The sequence below is a fragment of the Lissotriton helveticus genome, chromosome 1_2 (genome assembly GCF_964261635.1).
Source record: "Lissotriton helveticus chromosome 1_2, aLisHel1.1, whole genome shotgun sequence".
Taxonomy (NCBI): domain Eukaryota; kingdom Metazoa; phylum Chordata; class Amphibia; order Caudata; family Salamandridae; genus Lissotriton; species Lissotriton helveticus.
This window is the reverse complement of record NC_136058.1, coordinates 316999811-317022317: the sequence shown is the minus strand read 5'-3', so window position 1 is coordinate 317022317 and position 22507 is coordinate 316999811. Positions and strand designations below refer to the sequence as shown.

The following is a 22507-nucleotide window of genomic DNA, read 5'->3' as shown; positions in this document are numbered from 1 at the left end:
AACAAACAGGACACCACTTTGAGTCTATCAGCTTCACGAGTCAAAAAGCAGGACAGCCAAGGACACCTGGATGAAAGACGCCAGCAGCAACCGCACACTATCGCTTGAGATCAAAGTTTAAGCTGACGCAATTCAGGGCACGGGGAAAAGCAGGATATCTTGACCACACCACAACAGCATGATGTCTGTAAAGTAGTATTGTCCTGACTTGCTGATCGTAATAGTTCATTGTTAGTGCTGAAAGTTCAAACATGAATTATACCGACACAGGCCCTCACCCTTATGCCCAAACTTGGAACTGGGGTATCCATAGTAGAAAAACAAAATGATTCTGTGGGACTCTTTTTTTTATTGTGGTTAATATAACTCTAACTCTTAGTGCTTATAACTGTTCAACATTTATTCTAAAACAATAGTTATAGATCAATATATACATTAGATCAAAAAATTGCAGACAACGCATAGTGTGCAGTTTTTACAATGATACATAAATACAAGCAGGGTGTCTTTGTGGGTCGGTTTTATAACAATATGTAAGTTTGTTGACTGTTACATAAAATCATACGTACCCAAGATCACTCCTTATGTCGAAGACAGCATGGGTTTTATTAACATCATTGAAGGGAGTACGTTCAATGACAAGTTACAGATTTTGGTAACACTTGACGTAGAGTTGTTGTACACAACATACCACAACAGATAGCTCTGGATGTGATAAGAAAGGCATTGGAATCTGATGGAGATAATCACCATTCAATAGAATGTATTCTACAATTAAGTGAGAATGCTTATTTAAGAAAGAATACTACCTACAGAATAAGGGAGCAGCTATGGGAGCATACTTCGCTCCAGGAATAGCATATCTGGTGGTGGCCGAATTTGAGAATGATATTAGTTTATCGGACAATAACGAACCCAGAGCGAACATCTTAACTTGGAAAAGATACATAGATGATGTCTTCATGGCATGGGAAGGTGACTACACATGCCTCAACCATTTTGTCACTTGGCTGAACACCCAGGACCATGACCTTAAATTTACATACAACCACAACAAAGAACAGATTAATTGATCATGAAAATTGGAAAATGTACTGTACATTATATTGCAACCCCACGGATAAGAACCCCCTACTATCTTACAAGAGCTTTCATCCAAGATCATTGAGGGACAATGTACCCTGAGGGCAATTCCTCAGGATCAGACAAAGTTCAAGGAGTGCACTAGGAGCATTTTGAGAATCCATTGCTACACAAGTTGTTACTGTGTTGCTTGACTCACTAAACACAGTCGTGGAGGGCCTTTGAAACTTGTCGGTAAGTGTCAGGAGTCATCCTCTGGGCCGCTTCCAACTTCAGTATCCTGAAGTCCATCTCTTGTATGTGGAGGTTGATTGGAGGTGTTGCCCAAGGAATTCCGTCTCGGCTGTGTTGAAGTTGCATAACCTTCAATGAGCCACTGCTTTGTCACTCGTGGCACACTGAGGGGTAAATGGGTCATGGTCATTGCGTGCTGTAGACTGGACCAGGATACTGATAGGGTGAACAGATTATCACTGGTTGGCTGCTGTTTTGGAATGTTGCAAGTGTGTCGTGGTCTTTGTTTTGATGCTGACGTCAAGTTGCAAAGTGCTGTACAGGTGATAGCGATGTAGATAAAACTGGCAGGATGATAAAACTTTATAACAGTTGTCGTAATCTTTCCCACCGGTTTAGAGGTTCTTCTATGGTATGTTGAGGGTTGATGATGACAGCCATATGGACTACCTAGGACTGGACCACTGTGAATTACTAGTTCTGAACATCTTCTGCCTGTGCCAGGAGTCAGTGATTCCTGGCGTGGATGCCATGGTTCACTAGGCAACCAGTTACTCTATCTGGGCAGTTGATCTTGGTAGCAAAACTTAGAGACTCTGTACTCGCATGAATGTGGCTTTCTTTTTGTTCTCCCGCTAGGCCTTCTCTAAGTCGTGGTACCACGTTGGTGGCCTGCTTGATGTAAGTTCATAGGTACCCTCATAGTCAGAGAAACAAGTCTGTTATAATGGTGGTCTTTTGGCATTTTCCATCTTGATCAGCAGCAATAGTAGCTTTTCCTTTTCTTCTGCGCCAACGTAGTCTTCATGTTTACCAGTATAGTGGGGTCTTACCCTTTTCTAAGTTATCGGGGTTTCCATGTGCACCACTGTCTTCTTGAGCAGGCCAATGGTGCTTGTCTGTGGTTGTGCGTCTTTGTGGTCAGGGATGGAGCACCCTGGGAGCAGGTGTCAATCTTCTTCTTTATGGATGACATTGCAGTCTGGTGTGGCATCCCACCACCAGTTCTTCCGCTTCTGGGAGCTTTAGTTGAGTGATGGTGTGCAGCATCAGGGAGTTGTGGCCTGGTTCAGTGACAACACATAGCTTCAGTGAAGGTGGAGGCAGGGTCCGGCAGACTTGGGGACTTTATTCTCGGTGGTGAGAGAACGTGAGGCGACGAGTGGATCACAGTGCTTAAATCACCATAGAGATGGACTTTCATGGAAGTGCATCATTATCAGTGTTCACACTGTGAGACTGACAAAGAGGGATTTTTGGTGGCTTAAATGTGGCAGCAGGGTGGAAGGAATGGTCCAGCACTGTGGGCCCAATTCAGAGAATGAACTTAAGACTCAATCCTAAACTTACTACTTTTGGTATTCACAGAAGTTAGGATTTTGTCTTAAGTTTGTCTTAAGACAGACTTAAGACAGATTTAAGACAAAATCCTAACTTCTGTGAATACCAAAAGTAGTAAGTTCATTCTGTAAATACCAAAATAGTAGTAAGTTTAGGATTGAGTCTTAAGTTCATTCTGTGAATCGGACCCTGTGTTAGGTGTGCTTGGAGAGACAAGTCTCAGAAACCTGTGTCTTCTTTCACACCTTAAATGATAGAAAGGGTATTGGACCTTGGAAGAGAATTGTAATGGATATCATGTAACCTTTGTTACTTTAGGCTCAGGTGTTATGCACAGGTTGGTTTTAGTTGATTTATTTTACCACTGGCCAGAAGACATGTTCTTAAAGCATTTTGAAATGAGAAATGTTGTTATTTTCTTGATGAGCTCTTTGTGAAGAAATGAGTTTCAGCTCTGCTAGTTGTCCCAGATAATGGTATACAATTGTTGTTGAGAAAAATTAATTTTTTGAACATATTAGTTAGACGTCTGTTTATTATCAATTAAGTAATGCTGTAGTCATGAGTTGTGTTCCTTTTGGGAATCACGGTTACAAACCCACTTTGGGGATGAAGACTGAGGGACCCTATTAGAAGAATATGACAGTGGGACAGAGAAATGGGTTAAAATGCAGCAACTTTAAGATCTTGTCCCATTGGCATTGGTCCCCGACAAGACTCCATACTGCCAAGTTGTGCCTACATTTCCAATGCTGGCGACGTGGAAGGGACGGAGGGATATAGTACATCTCTTGTGAGAATGTGGGGAGGTGACTGACCATTGCAAACAAATTTGAGACTCACTACTGATGGAACTACACCCAACAACTGAATTCACTGCCAGAATAGTAATTTTACACATCTCTGAATTTCTAAAGATGACTTCTCATGTGAAACACTGACTATCAAGTAGGAACACTAAGGTGATGGAAAGCGTCTAAGGTCCCAACTTGTAGACAGTGGTTGGAAGATATGTGTGAAATAGCAAAGTTTGAAAAATTGATATATAAAGTCAATGACAGAATAATGCAGTCTTAATAAGTATGGAGACACATTTTTTTAGACATAGAAAAGCTGCCATTATTGAAATAGAGGTGTGAGGGGTAGGGGGGCTGAAATAGGGGAGGGCTGGAAGCACTACATTTAATGCAGTCATGATGTAGGATAGTGTTGGGTCTGCAACACAAGATTGTATACAGTGTATAGAGACTTAAAGGGTGTGTATGCTGAATCAATCATGGGATACGGAGGTAACAGAACTCTTCCATATGTTTATAAGGATGTTGTAATGTATATACATGTATATTTACAGTCTTAAAACCAGATAGTGAATTGATATAGAAAAGTAATGCTGTTTTGGAGAGATGGAACAGAATATTGAAGAAGGGATTGAAATTGGGTCTGTGTGAGGTTGGAGATTGGCCTCTGGCTGCGAGCCGGTTAGTATGGGCTTACAGAAAAACTATGTGGTTTATGCAAATAAATGTGTCGCAATATTAAAATCCCCTAAAAGTTAAGAGTAGATACATTTTTGGGGTTGAGCAGTCTGATGACAATGTGTGGGATGTTAAATTGGTGCCTGTACCAGAGCATGTGTTGAAGGCAGAGGTCATGAATAAGCATCAAGGGATTGACACTCATGGATCATCCTGAGGTGAAGACCGGTGAGGAGTTTCACTGGATGATGATGATGATGCTATTCCAGCAAAGAGGTTCATGAGCTTCATCATCTGGATGAAGGATTCTGTTCCTAATTAATACTCCACCAAAGAAGTAGCTTCTTCAGAGTATTGGCAAGTAAATGCATTTTGCTCTCAGTTTCTGAGAACTGACATGTGCATGCAGTAATAATAAGAATTTATTGTGCAGTTAGTTAAAACCATTACAATTTTAGCATCAAATCATCAAGTGTGACAACATTCCTATTCACATTCTGATTTGTGGAAAGTTAAAAGAATCCTTTGATCTTCTTACATGCATTTTGATCCTTGTTTGCACTGAGGTGCAGGGCTCTCCTGAGGAAGGAAAGGAGTTTGGAGCCAACACCAAGGCCTGGGCTGTGAGCAGATAAGGAGAGGAGGGGTTACAGTCTGCTGGCTTAGGCTGACTGTGAAAAAACAGATAGATTTTGTCTGCTGTTGAGATGCAAGCCAGACATACCACTACAGCAACTCTGAAGTTTGGAAGCTATAAACTATGTCTGCAGGCACAAGACGACTGAATCTCATCCAGCCCCTCTGGCCTGACTGAAGCCTACAGTCAGCTGGGAGTTGTGCTATGTGTCTGGAGTGAGAAGAAGCCTTCAATGGGCGCCTATTAGTACTGTGCAGGACAGTGGTGGCAAAGGAAAATATTACTCCAGGAACCCAGAAATTGGGGCCCGGTGTGACAGAGCAATGGGGGCAGAGTCATGAAAAGTAGAGACTGGCAGTCAACATATACATTTTTTTAAAGTCTGCTGCAAAGAATTTGGCAACCAGGACAAATGTGACAGTAAATATGTTCGAGCTTACTTAATTGCTAACAAAGAGATAGCATTTTAATATATCTTACAGGGTTAAGACAACTGCTGCAGAGATCTCTGTATGTCCAGCAATTTTCAGGTGATTATAATAGCATTAAGATAATTCTGGTGGTTAGTGCAGTTCAGAGAGAGCTCTGTGTTTTTTTCAGTCACTCATAAAGTAGCACAGAGGATTAATGTGCCTGATGCAAAGCACATTGTGTAACATGCAGATCACAGATTTGTATTTTACATTGACCTGTAATTGTGCTACTGCTTTTGACACTGAGATCGTTTTGTTACTTCCAGTGATAATAAAGAGGAAGTACTTGCTGTGTTTGAGGAATTTCCCTAGCTGTAAATGTGAAATACTTTCAAGGGGCGGTGGGTGTAGGCCCTGTAGTCACACTTACTTCAAGGGTCCCAACACGCTCCATCTTTATTTTCATTTGCATGCTGAAATAATTCTTTGGCACCACATGTTACACATTTTTAACAATTGCAGGGTGATGTTACTGTGGGATCTCTTCTCTAGTACCGCCGTGATGAATATCTCAGACCAGCATGGGCCAGTAGAATTGGGCCGAAACATGTTAGCGTTTGCATCCTATGGTCATAGGAATCATAATATCCTTATTGCCCACTCCCATTGATTTTTATTTTCCCCGCTCACCCTGCTAATAAAGGGACACCTTGGGGTAATCTAGGGATTTTTATTAAATGTAAAAATAAAAAAAACAATAAAATCATTTCTTCTCCAAAGTGTTCTCTGGAACATGGCTGAGCCCAGCCTGCCCTTTCGGAGTTGGGGTGAACCCACTGATAAAGCATTATACTACTAGAGTGGGTGAGGGTTGTATATAAAAAGAGGTTTCTCCTCCTTCCTCCTCCTATTTGTCGTGGAAGTATAGGTTTTCCTTTCCTCTTTCCCCTTGATCATTACCTTCTGGTGGGGAGGATACTGTTTTTGAGTTAAGATTGTTTCAGTGGGAGTACGTATCCCCTCGCCTTTCGCTTACAAACAATTTCTCCACCCTCTGTAGATCTCTGAGGTATCATTTCAGACCCTACTTGTTATAAGTATTTTGAATTGCCTCAGTTCCCATGTGACATACTGAGTTTTCCCTGCTCTCCAATGTTTTACAGGGTGATATGGCATATCCAGAATTATTCACAATGATCTTCTTCATAGATCTGTTGGACTCCTGAAGTTGTGTGATTTCCCATTTGCAATCTACTTTGAAACGTAGGACTTTTTCTCTTGTGATGGTGATTACTTTTTCACAAATCCTAGAGTTTCAAGCATCTCTAGTGGATTGAAGCTGTCCTCAAAGCAGGAGGCACATCTTAGCCAGAACAAGCCAGATGTCCAAGGAAAAAAGCATGTAAAGACCCTATGCCTGAAGTGCTGCTGTAACCAGATTTAAGAGGCTGGTATACACCAAGGAACTGGAGATAGATGAGATGGAAGGATAGTGAATTGATGGGTTTGACTTCGGTGCCTAAAGGGTCTTAATGTTCTGGGATCGCGACACACTGAAACAAACTGAAAAGCTTCCTTTATGTCTAGACGTGCCAGCCAATTTCCTGAAAGGAAAACCTCCTTAAGCTGTACAGTTATATTTCTATATTAAAATGGCGATAAAGGAGTGAGTAAGTGAATTCCCTTGGATTATTACTGGCAATTCTTTTCTTTTTTCATTTTCACTAAAAAATGCACTGCTCACAAAACATTGAGAACAAAGGAACACCTCTCTATTGCTTATGATTTGAAAGAAGATCTAACACTTCTTGAGAGGTGAGTCTGACTCATTCAATGGAAACTGATTTGGTCTTGTTGGAAATGTTTGTATTGACAGAGAGAAATACTCTATGTGAAAACCCTGAACAGTTTGGAGGACCCATAGGTACTCTGAAATAAGCCGCCAACTGTGTAGAAGCACAGCAATTCTGATGCATGTCGAAGTGGAGGAGACAGTGGGGCACTCCCCCTTGGGTAGTGCTGACTCTTCCTTGTTCTCCCCCTCCTTGTCCTGGGTGAAAGATGGGACATTGGACTTACTGATAGATGCTACAGTGGACGGACTACTGGAACTTATTGTCGTGGTGGAAGTGACTGGCAGGGCAGTTGTTGAAGTTACCGGCCCTGTCAAGAGTGCAATTTCTGCAAACTCATCTGGGAGAATTTATCCTGAACTTTATCCAGGAAACAGAATGCAGCCACATATTTACCTATTTATTTTATAAAATGGTAATCACAAAAGAAACCCTGACCCGTGGGACTAGTGTCTGAGCTTGGAAGCCTACCTAGTCATCCAGAATACGGATCCGTTGTGCCACAAGCCACTTAGGATTGTTTAACAAGGGCCAATATATTGCAAATAGGATGAACAGAGTCTTGAAGTTTGCGCTGTCGGGAAATCCATTCCCTTTAAATCCCTTTCTAAGGCTCTCGCCCATCTTAAAAAGCGACCATATTTGGATTTAATACAGGAATAACATTTACTTTGCCTAGAGTGTAAAGACTCAGACATTAAGGGGCATATTAGCAACAAATAGCGATATTTATCGCTAAATGCGATAAGCGCATTTTTTTTATCGCTGCCTATTGCCAGATATTATCGCAGAGATAACCTGCTATTAGCAACGTTTATCTCTAATGCGATAAAATATCCGGCGATAGCGGCTCAATGCGTGAATATCGCTGGAAATCCAGCGAAATTCAGGCATTAACGCTAATGGGGACTTAACCTGAATATCCACCTCCTATTGGATAAACAGGTTTAGTCATGGTCTAAGCAGGCGTTAGGTTCTGGGGATAATCGCGCTTAGCGCGACTTTTTTAATCGCACAGCCTGCCTTGCTAATAGGCGAAAGCTGTGTTAGCGACTGCTTTCAGTCGCTAACTGGCTGGGTACGCCCACTTTGCATGTCATTAGTGATAAATATCGCTGACATGCAAAGTGGGCCACAAACCGGTGGCTAGCGCCTAAAAGCTTTCGCTAACTGCTGTTAGTGACAGCTTGCTAATAGGGCGATAAAATTATCACCGCTTTAGCGGGAAAAAGGCCAGCTAAAGCGGCGATATTGCCCTTGCTAATATGCCCCTCTGTTTTTAATTTTGGACACATTGATTTGTCTGAAGGAAGTCCTAGCCTGCTATGAATATACTTTTAAATATGTTCTTAGGTGGTGCGGCTGAAAGAATTTTGATGCTGAAAGAGCAGTTGATCAAACATCTGCTCACCATTGACTTCCAAAACATCTGGAATCTTGTTATCTTCTGTGTTCTGGGGTGAGTAGGGCAAAAGCAAGTTTTGCTATCATTATCTTTGTCAATTTAAGAGTATATGGAGTCATCAAGATGATCCTTTTGTGCACATGAGGACGGTTTTTGTCTTCTGGTCTACCTCATGACATGAGGGCTGTGGATTTGATGCAGGGTCAACGACTTTGGGTGGCTGGGAAATTCTGACCCCAATACTGACAAAGAGGGAGATCCATTGTACAGTAGGGCCTGCAAATATGGGCTACATGTTTGATTTTTGTAGATATGTATCCCCTTTAGAAGTAGCATGAGATTCACAGAATCACCAGCTTTATTTATTTATTTGTTTATTTATAGGGGAGGCTTCTCTATAGCATGCAGTAATTTTCAGCGCATCAGCGCACTTTACAATTGGAAACAAGTTGCATAAATCACAATAATCAAGTAGTGAACAAAATAGCTGATACACAAGTCCACAAACAAAAACAGTACTGCTGTAAAGTACAACATGTACTATTTCACAAAGCACAGGGTAATTGGTTATACACAATGGTCGAAGTGGGGGGAAAAAGTAGGGGAACTGTGGGCGGAGAATCGGAGGGCGGGAATAACCCAAGGATTGGATCAGTGGGCGGAGCCAGAGGTATGGTCAGAATGCGCAAACTTCCCAATTTTTAGTATTTGTTTGGCATTTCACTGCACAGTTTAATCAACCAATGGATGCACATGATTATTTAAGGTCACAATGAGTTATTGACATTAAAACACATTCACAAAGTGGGATATGCTTCTAATCACAGAATGTCCCAAATACGATAAAATGTGGAAGCAGAAGCCATTTGTCTCCGAGCCATGGAGTTTGTCATCAGCACTTCTTCCCTTTGCCACAACAGCAGTTCAAACATGAATGGCAAAATATCCTAGTTTGCAAATGTTTTCTGTATAATTATGGCTCTGCCATATTTACCTCATAATGCAAAATCTGCTGCATGATCTGACCATTTAAACTAATAAATTGCTTATAGCTCAAAGGTTAATAAAAAATGTGACTTGTGTTGCTGCGGAGTGGATAGCGTATTGCAAAAGTTGATGGATCACTGCTGCATTTGTATGTTACACTGATACAAATAAGGCAAAATCTTTCCAGAGACTGTTAGCATGTGTACACATGTCAAAATAATAAAATATCAGAAAATATACTGCATTACGCTGAAGCCTTTTTTAAATGCATAATTTAGTCAACACTGCGGTATAATTGTGTCCTCCTTTGCTGCATAATTAATTCCAGTGGCTCCAGAGCAGGTAGCTCATGTTAAAAGTGCTTGTGCATGAAGCAGAGAGACTGTGAAGTTTGCAAACTTAGTTTGGTGTGCGTGCAAATCCTGCATTGCCGATCCATAGTGAGTTGCAGCTACTACTGCTGAAACAAGGCCAATGGAGGTACCAATGGATGAGACGGACTGGCCTCAAGGGCAGAGCCGGCTTTAGTGCTGGTTGCGCCCTGTGCAACAATGTTTGTTGGTGCCCTCAATGATCACCTACGCCTCAGACTCCCTCACTGCCACCCTTTAACAGTCCCCCTCAAGTATCCACAATCACACTCTTTCTCAGATGCATTTCATTTGATTTACAGCGCCACTCATACCAGTGTGGGGTGTCAGAGCACTTTACATCACACACATTACTCAGAGACAATCAATATGTGTGTAAATCACTGTATAGAAAATGTACCTAAGACTAAGGACTACAAGGTGTAGGAGTCACATGACAACCATACTAGTGGGCAGTATAGTTTAATAGTGATTGGTCTGGAGAAACGCAAACTCAGAATTTAAAACGTAATACCATGGTTGGGGGTTCTCTTTAATAATCAGAATTGATTTCTGTCTAAAAGAACACTTTTTGCAACATTAGGATAATCAAAGACTGGGGTAAAAACATAATGTTCTAATTTATACCTTGCAGTTTGTAGGCAGGTCTTAGATGACAGATAATAGCTCAATGTTATATGTTATGATTCTAACTTATAAACTGCAAGTAACAAAAGGATCTCTCCGGGCCAGAAGCTCCGCCTCCGGGCCACAAGCTCTGCCCCCCAAGCCAGAAGCTCCGCCTCTGGGCCGGAAACACAGCCTCTGGGCCAGAATTTCCAACCCGAGTGCGGACGTAAAGTTAGTAGTCTTAAATCTATTCTGTGAATACCGGAAGTAGTAAGTAGTGAGTTCATTATGTGAATCACAAAAGTAGTAAGTTCACTCTGTGAATCCCGAAAGTAGAAAGTGCATTCTGTGAATACCAAGTAGTAGTAAGTTTAGGATTTAGTCTTAAGTTCATTCTGTGAATCGGGCCCATTACGTGCACTTTGTGATCTGCATGGTACATGTTCTGGCATGGTACATGTTCTTTGCAGCAGGCACATTAACCCTCTGAGCTACCCTTCGATGAATCGAAACTTCCACCAGACAAAATGATCTCTCTCTAGGAAGAACATTAAACACCATAGTCATCATGACATTTTCATTGTTGCAAAAAATTGCTTGAGGCCAGGAAGGAGGCAGCAAGCGCTTTAAAAACCTTAATATTCTTGCAAACATAATGCATCCACCCAAAGTCAGCACCCGGTGCAGTCACAACGGTTGCACTGCCCTAGAGCTGGCCTTTCTCAAGGGTCCTGTGACCTCATGTCAGGGTCACTGTTCTAGGGTGTGCTGCTTCATAGGTCTGCCCGCAAGACTAGAGGTGAACTTCAGTATGGATTGTGGTGGACAAACCTTCAAGGTTAACCCACACTTGCCACTGCTAGGGCCCACCTGCTGTTGCTAAGACACCAGGGTTTCTAAGGTCTAGCGGGCCTTCTAAGGTCTAGCATGGGATTGTGCTCCCTCAGGAGAGTGGTCTGGTGGACTGGTTATCAAGGCTGCACCTGGTTTCCCAGTTCCAAATTCAGCAGCTCTGGTCATAGTGCCATATCCTCTCCCCCATCGAACACCATACTGCCCCACTGAGAAAAACTCACACTGCCTTCAGCTACAACCCAATTGTTGCCAGCTATAAACACCTGGATACGGCTCAATTTAAATGACGCACTAGGCAAGAGCAATATGTGGCCTACAAAAAAAAGTAACAACATCCTGGAAAAAGCTAACACACATAGGGAATGCAAAATTTAGCAAACCATGTGAAATGTAAGCAGGAACAACATGGTTACCTTAAAGCTTTTACACTCACTATTCAGAAATCAGTGAGTGCTTTGCTGAAAAGTTAAGGACGTGACTACAGGGCCCTGACTGGCCCCATTTCAATGTCCATTGCTTATATCCTTACAAAACATAAGCAGTATGGTAAAAAGACCACATCCCTGGACGCAGAGCCGCAGTACACATTTTGTTTTCCAATCCACACATTGCTGTACCTCCAGGATTGGTGCACTAGTTACAAGCCAAGGGAAAACAAAGACAAGAAAAATAAATAGCGCTTCACTGGCAAACTCTGTAAAAGTGACACTAATGTGTTTGGGTGCGAATAAAATCAATCTGGCCAGTTTGCTTTATTTAGTTATCTTTCATATTTGTAACCTTTTATTCCAGATGCTACACTTTGGAATTAAAATATGACATTTCCAGCAAAAATGTTTTTCTTTTTTGGAAACGAGAGGAAAGAGAGTGAGAACCCCGTCTTGAAGTTACGGTTTTCAATAAGAGAAGAACTACTTGAAAGAAAGAGAGGGAAGAAGGAAAGAGAGGGGGGTGTTTCATCTGAAGCGACAGAGCAGAAGTGGACACTGGATTTTTGTTCTCTGGGCAAGAAGGAAAAGATAGAGGGGCATGTTAGCATGGGCAATATCGCCACTTTAGCAGGACTTTTTCCTGCCAAAGCGGCGATATTTGTATCGCCCTATTAGCAAGCTGTCGCTTACAGCAGTTAGCGACAGCTTTTAGGCGATAGCTACAGTTTGGGGCCCGCTTTGCATGTCAGCGATATTTATCGCTAATGACATGCAAAGTGGACGTACCCAAACTGTTAGCGACTGAAAACAGTCGCTAACACAGCTATCGACTATTAGCAAGGCAGGCGAAGCGATAAAAAAAATTGCACTAAGCACGATTATCGCTATAATCTAACGCCTGCTAAAAAGTTGACCTACCTGTATATTCAATGGGGGGTGGATTATCAGATTAAGCCCCCATTGGCGTTAATGCGAGAATATCGCTGGATTTCCAGCGATATTCTCGCATTTCGCCACATTCACTGGATATTTTAGCACAATGGAAAAAACGTTGCTAATAGCATGTTTTCTCCGCTATAATATCCAGCGAAAGGCAGCGATAAAAAAGAAGTCGCTAAGCGCTTTTAGCAATAAATATAGCTATTTCTTGCTAATAGGTCCCAAAGTCCGTTGTGTCCTGGGACGCATTTTCAAATAAAAAAGTAGGGGAACAGAATCCTTGGAATTGAAGAAGTAGAGACACCCCGTGCCCTGCCGATCCCGCCCACTTCGACCACTGGTTATACACATTGTAAGAAAGAGGATTTTTATTTGGGGTGCGACTGCCCACCTCAAGAAACACTAACTCTTCATGTAAGGATGAACTGTCAAACTCACTAAGTTCCCCTGCACTCAACTCACTGGTAGCTATGGAACAGAGCAGACACACTTAACTTATGGAAATGTGTAAAGTATTTATGTAGTTACAAAACAGTAATACCGTCACAACACCAAGCACTAAAAACCCTAAACTGAATGGGAAAAATAGAGTAAAATTTAATGAACATTCTAACAAAAATCCAATAAGGGGAACAGGAAATACGAATTTTTAAAGTTTTAGTAGGAATAGCTACATTAAGAACTAAGCATCAATGATATTCTATGAAAGTTGTACTCCGGGACCTAGGCACGACTTAAGGCAAACTGCGATGGAGCCCTGGTCAGATACACCACTTGATTTGTTACTTTGAAGGACTGAAAGTCAAACAGTTCACAAAAGTTTATACATTCTAAAAAAATCCCTTTCTTGAAGAAAAGCATTGAAATGTCTTCTAAGCCGCAACGCAGAATGGGACGTTGTCACATTTTAAGAAGTAAAACCCTCCCTGCGAGAGCAGCCACTGAAATTGAAAGCCAATGTGGAACCGAAGGCCAGATAACTGAAGCAGATTGATCAGGCAGGAGCTTTGGAGATTTCTCACTGAAAATGTTATAAGTCCAAATGCAGAAAGGAACTTACTCGTGTTTATAGGAGGTGCGTTGAGTTTTGAGCAGGACATAACTGAAATAAAATCTGGTGCTGTGCAACTGCCAGTCGGATACAGTTTCTGATGGGTTCCTCTGGAGCTCTGGAGGAGAAGCTTTCAAAAGTTCCATACTTTCTTCTGGTGCTCAAACAACCACAGGAGCACACATATAAGGTCCCCCGGACATCACTGAAAGGTACTTAGCGACTCTGAGGGTGTCAGGCAGAGACCAACAGCTGAGTCCAGTCCTGATCCAGTTGCCACTGGACAGCAGGTTACTTCAGAGAAAAGGCCTCTTGCAGCTTTGCTGTGTCTGGAAGCCACGCAAAAGGCCAGCCACCTGACCTGTGGAGTCCACTTCTTTGTTCTGGTTAAAAGAGGGAACATGCAGAGTCCTTTGAGGTTCCTTTTCGATCAGATACTGCATGTCCAGTCCTCTTCTGATCTTCCACGTGTCCAGTAAGTGTTCTGAGGATGGTGCCTTGTGGTGCCACATTTTTGCCTACCACCAGCTAGTGGATGGGGATGACTACTGACCAACTGTCCAATGTTCCCTCTAATTTTTTTGCTCAGTGTGCATAAGTGTAAGGTCTCTGTACACTGCAGCCAAGGCTATGTGCGTCAGGAATTGGACCCTGCATGTAAGTGCAGCAACAAATAGTGCAGATTGTGTGCGTATTCATGTTAATCACGGCGCCAGGCAAGCGCTGCAATTAACATGAATACTGTCTCAGAGCCACACAGTATGCCCCGCACAGGGCCGGCCTTAGCGCTGGTGGCGCCCTGTGTGACAATATTTGTTGGTGCCCCGTAATGACCACCTCGGCCAGTGATTCCCTGACTTTTACCCTTTAACAGTGCCCCTCAAGTCTCCATTACCACTCTCTCCAAGAAGATGCATTTAATTTGTTTTATCGTGCCACTCATATTAGTGTAGGGTGTACTTTAAATTGCACACACATAATACAGAATCAATCAATCATAGATATATATCTCAATGTATAATAGATTTTACATATGACAGAGAACTGCAAGGTGTAGGAGTGACATGTCATTCATACTGGTAGGCAGTATAGCTTAAGAGTGCTTTTTCTGGAGAAGCACAAACTTGGAATTTAAAATGTACCACCATGGTTAGGGTTTCTCTTTAATAAGAATTGCTTTGTACCTAAATGAACCCTTTTTGCAACACTTGGATAATGAATGGCTGGGGAAAAAATCATAATGCTCTAATCTATACCTTGCAGTATGCATGAAGTTCTTTGATGACAGTTCATAGTTTACTGTTCTATATGATTTTAGGATATAAACTGCAAGTATCAAAATGACCTCTCTGACAAAAGTAGTAACCCGCTAACCAATTTTCATTCTGTGCACTTTGCGATCTACATGGTACACGTTCTTTGTAGAAGGCATATTTACCCTCTGCGCTACCTTAAAATTTCCATTAGAGAAAATTCAGATCTCTCTAATACAACAAGTAACATTACACCATTACACCTACAACAAGCCAGGACTGTTGGCTTTGCCAGTGGTTCTTAGTTGCAAATGATAAATAAGCACCAACTACGCCTTCGTTGTATATAACATTGCAAATGCTTCAGTTCTGACATGATGAGACTGAAAGAACTATACCGAGTGTCTTTGTAGTTACATAAAAGGCAGTGAAGGGTGGTACTGCCACAGACTTCACATTTGTATTTTTCACTCTGAGGCTGAGGGCAAAAATGGAGACCCCAGTAAGTACACGTCTCCGCACCCAGGGCCGGACTGAGAACCAAAACCGGCCCTGGCAAAGTGCTCGGCCCCCTTCCCGCCCCACACGGGGGTTTGGGGGTGCCACCGAGCTCTTTGCCAGGGCCGGTTGGGGGTGGAGACCAGGATGAGGACCTCCGTCTTGTCCGAGTTCAGCTTTGGCGATGGCCTTCATTCCTTCGTGGAGGTTGGTTTTGGCGGTGTGAGGGTCTTTGGTGAGGGAGAGGATCAGCTGGGTGTCATCGGCGTAGGAGATGATGTTAAGGTTGTGCTGTCGGGCGACGCAGGCGAGGGGTGACATGTATATGTTAAACAGTGTCGGGCAGAGGGTGGAGCCCTGAGGTACGACGCAGATGATCTTGCTGGCTTCGGAGCGGAAGGGGGAGGCGGACGCTCTGAGTTCTGCTGGAGAGGAAGGATGTGGTCCAGTCCAGGGCCTTCTCTTGGATCCCGGCGTCATGTAGGCATGTTCGTAGTGTGCGGTGGCAGACTGTGCCGAAGGCGGCTGACAGGTCCAGGAAGATGAGGGCCGCTGTTTCTCCATTGTCAAGCAGGGTCCTGATGTCATCGGTGGTGGCAATGAGGGCGGTTTCGGTGCTGTGGTTGCTTGGACGGGTCCAGGATGCTGTTTTCCTCGAGGGAGCGGGTCAGTTGTTTGTTGACGATTTTCTCAGTGACCTTCGTCGGGAACGTGAGCAGGGAGATGGGTCGGAAGTTCTTGTGGTCCTTGGGGTCCACCTTAGGTTTCTTGAGTAAGGCTTTGATATCGGCATGCTTCCAGCTTTCCAGGAAGGTTGCTGTCTCGAAGGAGATGTTGATTACTTTCCGGAGATGGGGTGCGATGGCCGTGCAGGCTTTGTTGAAGATGTGGTGAGGGCATGGGTCTAACGGAGATCCGGAGTGGATGGTGTTCATGATCTCGCTGGTGTCCTCGTTGTTGATGCTGGTCCAGGAGAGTAGGCGGTTGGTGCAGGTGGTGGTCGTGGGGGCGGTGGCCAGCGAGTCGCAAAGATCTTGCGAGGGCGGGATGTCGTTGGTGTTAGAGCTGGGGTTGGAGAGTTCCTTCACGATGTTGAAGAGCTCTTTGCTGTTGTGTGCATTGTTATCTAGGCGGTCTTTGAATGAGGCCCTCTTGGCAGCTCTGATGAGTTGATGATGTCTGCGGGTGGCGTTCTTGTGGACTGCGTAGCTGTCCGGTGTTTGTTCGCGGAGTCAGTTCTTCTCCAGTTTTCGGCATGTCCGTTTGGTGGCCTGGAGGTCTTCGGTAAACCAGGTGGCTTTCTTGCTGGTGTGGCTGTTGGAGGGTTTCTTGAGTGGGGCGAGGGTGTTGTCGATTCATTGCCTGAGGTTGCGGGTGGTGGTGTCGGGTCGGTGGAGTAGGCGGGTGGACTCTGGGTGAGGGTGGTGGCTAGCTGGTCTTTTGTGACTTTGCTCCAGCAGCGCCGAGGCATCTGTTGGATGCGGTGGTGCGTGGTGGGTTTCCTAAAGGTGAAGTGGATGCAGTGGTGGTCAGTCCAGTGTGGTTTGCTGGTGTGGTTGAGGGAGATGTGGGGGTTGCGGTGTAGATGGGGTCGAGCGTGTGGCCAGCGGCGTGGGTGCAGCAGAGCCAATAACACTGCATGACAACAGCAGAGTCAATAACACTGCATAACCACAGCAGAGCCAATAACACTGCATCAACACAGCAGAGCCAATAACACTGCATAACTAAAGCAAAGCCAATAACTCTGCATGACTACAGCAGAGCCAGTAACGCTTTATAACTACATCAGAGCCAATAACACTGCATAACCACAGCAGAGCCAATAACACTGCTTAATGACAGCAGAGCCATTAACACTGCATGACTACAGCAGAGCAAATAACACCGCATGACTACAGCAGAGATAGTAACACCGCATAAATACTGCAAAGTCAATAACACTGCATGAATACAGCAGAGCCAGTAATAACCACCGCAGAGTTAGTAACATGACATAACCACAGTAGAGAGCTCATTCCACTGGGGTGTCTGCAAGTGAACTTTGAAGGTCCAAGGACAACAGACACCCCCTTGCAGGGAGGGGTGACTTCCATCTGTAGGAATGCACCACAGATTGTGACAGCCCAACTATAACAGACACAACACAGAGTGAACATACAAACAAGGGAATGGTGAGTGTGAATTCTGAGTTCCCGGATACGTAGATGCCCCCTGGCGGAGAGGGCGGACATTGCACCTGGATACGTAGACTCCCCCTGGCGGGGAGGGCGGACATTGCACCTGGATAAGTAGATGCCCCCTGGTGGAGAGGGCGGACATTGCACCTGGATACGTAGACTCCCCCTGGTGGAGAGGGTGGACATTGCACTTGTATGTTATCCATAACTCTGATGCCCTTTCACGCTGCTCTGGAGTCAACACCATCTGCCCCTTTCCTGACCGGGCATTATCTCTCATTAGTGTTGTACCGTGACGTCATAACCAGGTACTGTCTTTGGTCTTTATCAGAGCGATGGGGTGTTTATCAGGCTCACCTCAAAAACACACAACACCCCTGCTGCGGGCCCATTCATTATGATGAAAGTTCCCTGTAGGAGCAGTACGATTTTATATTTTCCAAAGGAAAACCCTTCAGGCCCGGGTGAAACAAGGACTGAACTTTTATAAAGTTGACAGACGCAATGTGTGATCCTCCCCTACAATAGTCTGTGTGGAGTTGTGTTTGATGGATGTTTCATTTTTCTTTGCAGTTTTGAATGAAGGGAAGTAGGTATTTGCTAACAGCAGATTATCTGAGTCAGGAGACCCTATTAGGGAGCGTCCTTCTGTTCTTTGGGAGTCCCGGGCTGTGTCTAAGGTGGGGACAGGCTAGAATGATGTAAAAATACACAATATAATTCTATTGCGTACAGACACACAATATAGTGCATTTATTATGCCTAGTGCATCAGCTGGCTCGTTGGTCTAGGGGTATGATTCTCGCTTAGGGTGCGAGAGGTCCCGGGTTCAAATCCCGGACGAGCCCCATTTTTTCACCCCTCTTAATTTACTTTACTATTTTAAAAAGTCGCATTTCGATAAATGGAAAACAGAGGAATCAGGAAACAAACGATTTTGAAACAGCATGAGCGTGTTTTGCATTTTAACCCAGGACCTGCCGCGCTCAAAGCAGGAATTTTAGCCCTGGACCACCGAGCCAGCTGCAGGAACAGCTAGAGGGGAGGGGAGGGGGGGGGGCAGCGACGCGCCACATCAGCAGCAGGAGGGATATATTTCTGTTACCTGCGCTGAATGTTACAACAGAGGATGCACTCTAGGGGGCAGCAGTGTGAGACACACTGAGAGGTGTGAGAGGACACCAGCAGCGGGGCTGAGACCCCTCCAGCTGCGGGGGGGGGGGGGGGGGGGGGCGCGCTCTAAAGGAGTACAGAGGGAAGTTAGGACGGTCTCTGCCCTCGTCCATTCTGATTGGTGCATCCTGAGGGTCCTCCTCACTTACCAGGTCTTTAGTTTATTCATTTGTATTTTATTTAATGCGATTTTATATAGCGCAAACTTTACCCGAAGGTGTCAGAGCGCTTTACATAAGAACCAGTTGAAAAACATAAGGATTTAGGATTACATGCGTTACATAAAAGATACAAACAGAAAAAATGACAAATGTACAAGATGTAAAGTCACACAAGGAAGAGATACAATCAGAAATAAAAATTGCAAATGCACAAGTAGTAAAGTCACTCAAGGAAGGGATACAAATGGATATACTCTAAGAGTCACATAGGAATGGTAGAGGGTACAAAAGCCTACTTCATATACTAGTGATTAGAGTTATCTCTATATACATATATATACACATAGTCGATTTTCTCAGGTCAAGACCCCCCCCCCCCCCAAAAAAAAATAATAAAAAAAAAAATCAGGAGAGCAGAGTTCCATTAAGTGGGGTCGGAGGGGGGACGCAGTCACAGCACCAAGGGAGGGTGGGAGGTACACAGGGGTATGGAGAAAAGGCAAAACAGAAAGGGAGGAAACATTTGAGGATCGTCAAGGGGGAAACGAGGGAAAAGGGTAAAGGACGAGGGAATGGACAAGATGGCGGGTCAGGGTTCAGAGAAAAGCGGCCGAGAACAGCTGCAAAATGGCAGCCAGGGCAAAAGAAAAAGTAAAGAAGTCCATGAGAGTCAGTGGCGGGACAGGCCGCTCCGATGAAGAGTGTTCTCTGGGGGCCTGAGGTGGGTATGTTCCGAAAGGGGCTGCGGTGTGCCAAGCAATATGGTCGGGACTGGAGGGTAGACATGTCCAGGGTTAAATCGCAGGACCGCCATCACTCACTGCAGGCTCCGGTTCCACAGGCTGCGGTTTCCAGCCATGGATTACACTAGAGCGGTTCCTTGCAGGCTACTCGCCGCAATCACCACTCCTCCCAGTCGGAGGGGAAGAGCCCCCAGCTCAGACTCCACAGCAGCGAGCCATCTCTGCCGAACCAGCGGCCATGTTGGTAAAAGCTCCGTGGGCGCTCTCTCCAAAAACCCGGAGGGTGCACGCAGGCCTTCCGGATCGTTCCTGGGGTCCGCAATGCTACGATAAATGGGTGAAATCCTTGTGTAGGGTGGCGGTCGGATGGGGAGAGCCGCCAGCCCAAACTTTATAGCAGTGAGACATCTCTGCCGAGCCAGTGGCCATGATGATAGAGGCTCCTTGGGCGATCCCTCGAGAAACTCTGCAGGCTACCCGGATGGGTCCATGAGGAAAGGAAGGCACCGGGGTGCAGGTACAAGATCCACCGTTGATTAGGAGGCAGAGGGGGGAGGGAGACCCGGGGCAAGTGCCAGGGTCCGTTCCCTTTCGGAGGAGCTCCCGGCTGGAGCTCCTCACCCGGCAGCTGGGACTGGGGAGGTTTGGCTACTGCTCTGGGCACGACTTCTTCTGCGGGGGTCATCAAAGGTCACGGGGCTTATTTACAAACCCATTGCGCCACTTTTGCGTCATTTTTAATGTGGGAAAATGACGCAAGGGGCTTGTAAATAAGCCCCCCCATGTGTTTCTCGTCGCAGCCCCGACCCCCTGGAGGTGGTTGGAAAAGTGTGTAGCTGCATTTTGTGCAATTCAAACGGATGATTTACAGAGCGTAGATAGAAAGACCAATCCCTATCATGAGAATATTTGGTGTAACTACTGTTGTTACGTCATCAGGTATTGGAGTAAAATTCGCGAGCACCCCTCCACCCCCCACCGTGCAGCTGATAAGAGAGGATGGTGGACCTGTGAACCTGAGATGAGACCGGTGAACCTGGGATTAGATCTGTGAACCTGGGATGAGACTAGTGACCCTGGGGTGGGACCTGTGAACCAGGCGATGAGACCTGTGAACCTGGCGATGAGACCTGTGAACCTGGGATGAGACCTGTGAACCTGGGATGAGACCCGTGACCCTGGGGTGAGACCTGTGAACCTGGCGATGAGACCTGTGAACCCGGCGATGAGACCTGTGAACCTGGGATGAGACTTGTGAACCTGGGGATGAGACCTGTGAACCTGGGATGAGACCCGTGACATTGGGGTGAGACCCGTGAACCTGGGCTGAGACCTGTGAACCTGGACATGAATCTTACAGATTCTCCGGTGCTGCAGTGGATCTGCCTGTTATGTTTACTGACAGGTCACGCTACAACACACGTGCAGAAGCGGCCGAAATAGCTCAGTTGGGAGAGCGTTAGACTGAAGATCTAAAGGTCCCTGGTTCGATCCCGGGTTTCGGCAGATGCCTTTTGTTGACTCAAACATCACCCATTACACGTTTAGAAACTCGGGGTAGAAAAGGTTGAATTAAAAACATTAACCTTTTTATTCTTCTGTCCTTCCTCTTCATTTTTATGATTTATAGCTTCTTGTAATGATACCTCCTACCGGTACCATCCCTCTGTTTGTGAGTCTCACACCTTGTGCACAGGTGCACTATCCCACCGTGAGTGATGTGACTCACACACTGAAAGGCACAATCACACACGGTGAGCTGATCACCCAGTGCCTCCGAGCAGAATCTCACAGAGCCTCACGCCCAGGGCCCAATCACACTCAATGACCTTGGACCCCATGTATTGTGACGTCCACAACATGGAACATATCCTCCAGCCGCGGCCCGTGCAGGTAACAGTGGTGAGGCGGTGGGGCCGGGTTGTGGAGAGGTTTCAACAGACGATGAAGAGTGGAAATTAATTATTTATTTAATATCTCTTCTGCGTCGTTCTTCGAAATCCCCCCCTTACTCGGCCACACCGCTGTTACCTGCACAGACTGCGGCTGATATCCTCATTCCTAGGAATAAAGGGACCTATTTACGAGCGGAGTTGCGTCACTCTTTGCACCACGCAACTTGGTGCAAGAGCGATGCAAGTCCAAAATGAGTAGCCGATTTACAATATTTTGGAGTAGGGCAGTGCCACAAGCCTTCTAGGTGCGTTGCCCTGCGCCAGGCGCATGCACCCTTACACCACGGTGCAAGAGTGTCTGTGTCGTTGACATGGTTGTTTATGTGCAGGAGGATCTTGCTGCACAAAAACAATCAAAGGAGGCATATTCCTCCTCCTTTGTGTTGCAGCACTTGTGGAAAAAAGAATAAATGAGGAGAACTGTAAACATTTCTCCTAATTTTTTCCCTTTTTAAGTCTCGCCTATGCAGCGCACATGTGCTGCATAGGCAAAATGACCTATTCCTATCGCTTCGGCTTTTCAGCCAAACACGTGCACGCGTTCCATTGCCTTCAATGGCAACGCGTGCACATCTGGCGATTTCCTTGCGGGAGCGCGCAACGCCATATGGTGCCACCATATGGTCGCACGCTCCCACAAGGGAATTGTGCAGGCCTCCTCCCCCTGCTGACTTAATACTGAACCTAACCATAAACATGCAGCACTGTGAAGTAACCGCGAAGAGACATGCGGCGCTATACGGCTCTCTAAATATATTTTGAGTAACTACACGTCAACAAAGCGCATCTCGGCGACTGCTTGCTCCAGTGCTCACATGGCACGGCCCGACAGCCCATCAACAGGCCCGACAAAGACTTCT

At 45.1% G+C, this 22507-nt stretch overlaps 2 non-coding genes across 2 annotated transcripts; both read left to right on the top strand.

Annotated features, from left to right (window-relative positions):
- The first annotated feature begins 18391 nt into the window (after positions 1–18391).
- On the top strand, positions 18392–18463 carry TRNAP-AGG (transfer RNA proline (anticodon AGG)). Its single transcript has one exon. It is a non-coding gene; the product is annotated as a tRNA-Pro (tRNA).
- A 2662-nt stretch (positions 18464–21125) lies between these two features.
- On the top strand, positions 21126–21198 carry TRNAF-GAA (transfer RNA phenylalanine (anticodon GAA)). Its single transcript has one exon. It is a non-coding gene; the product is annotated as a tRNA-Phe (tRNA).
- Positions 21199–22507: the final 1309 nt, after the last annotated feature.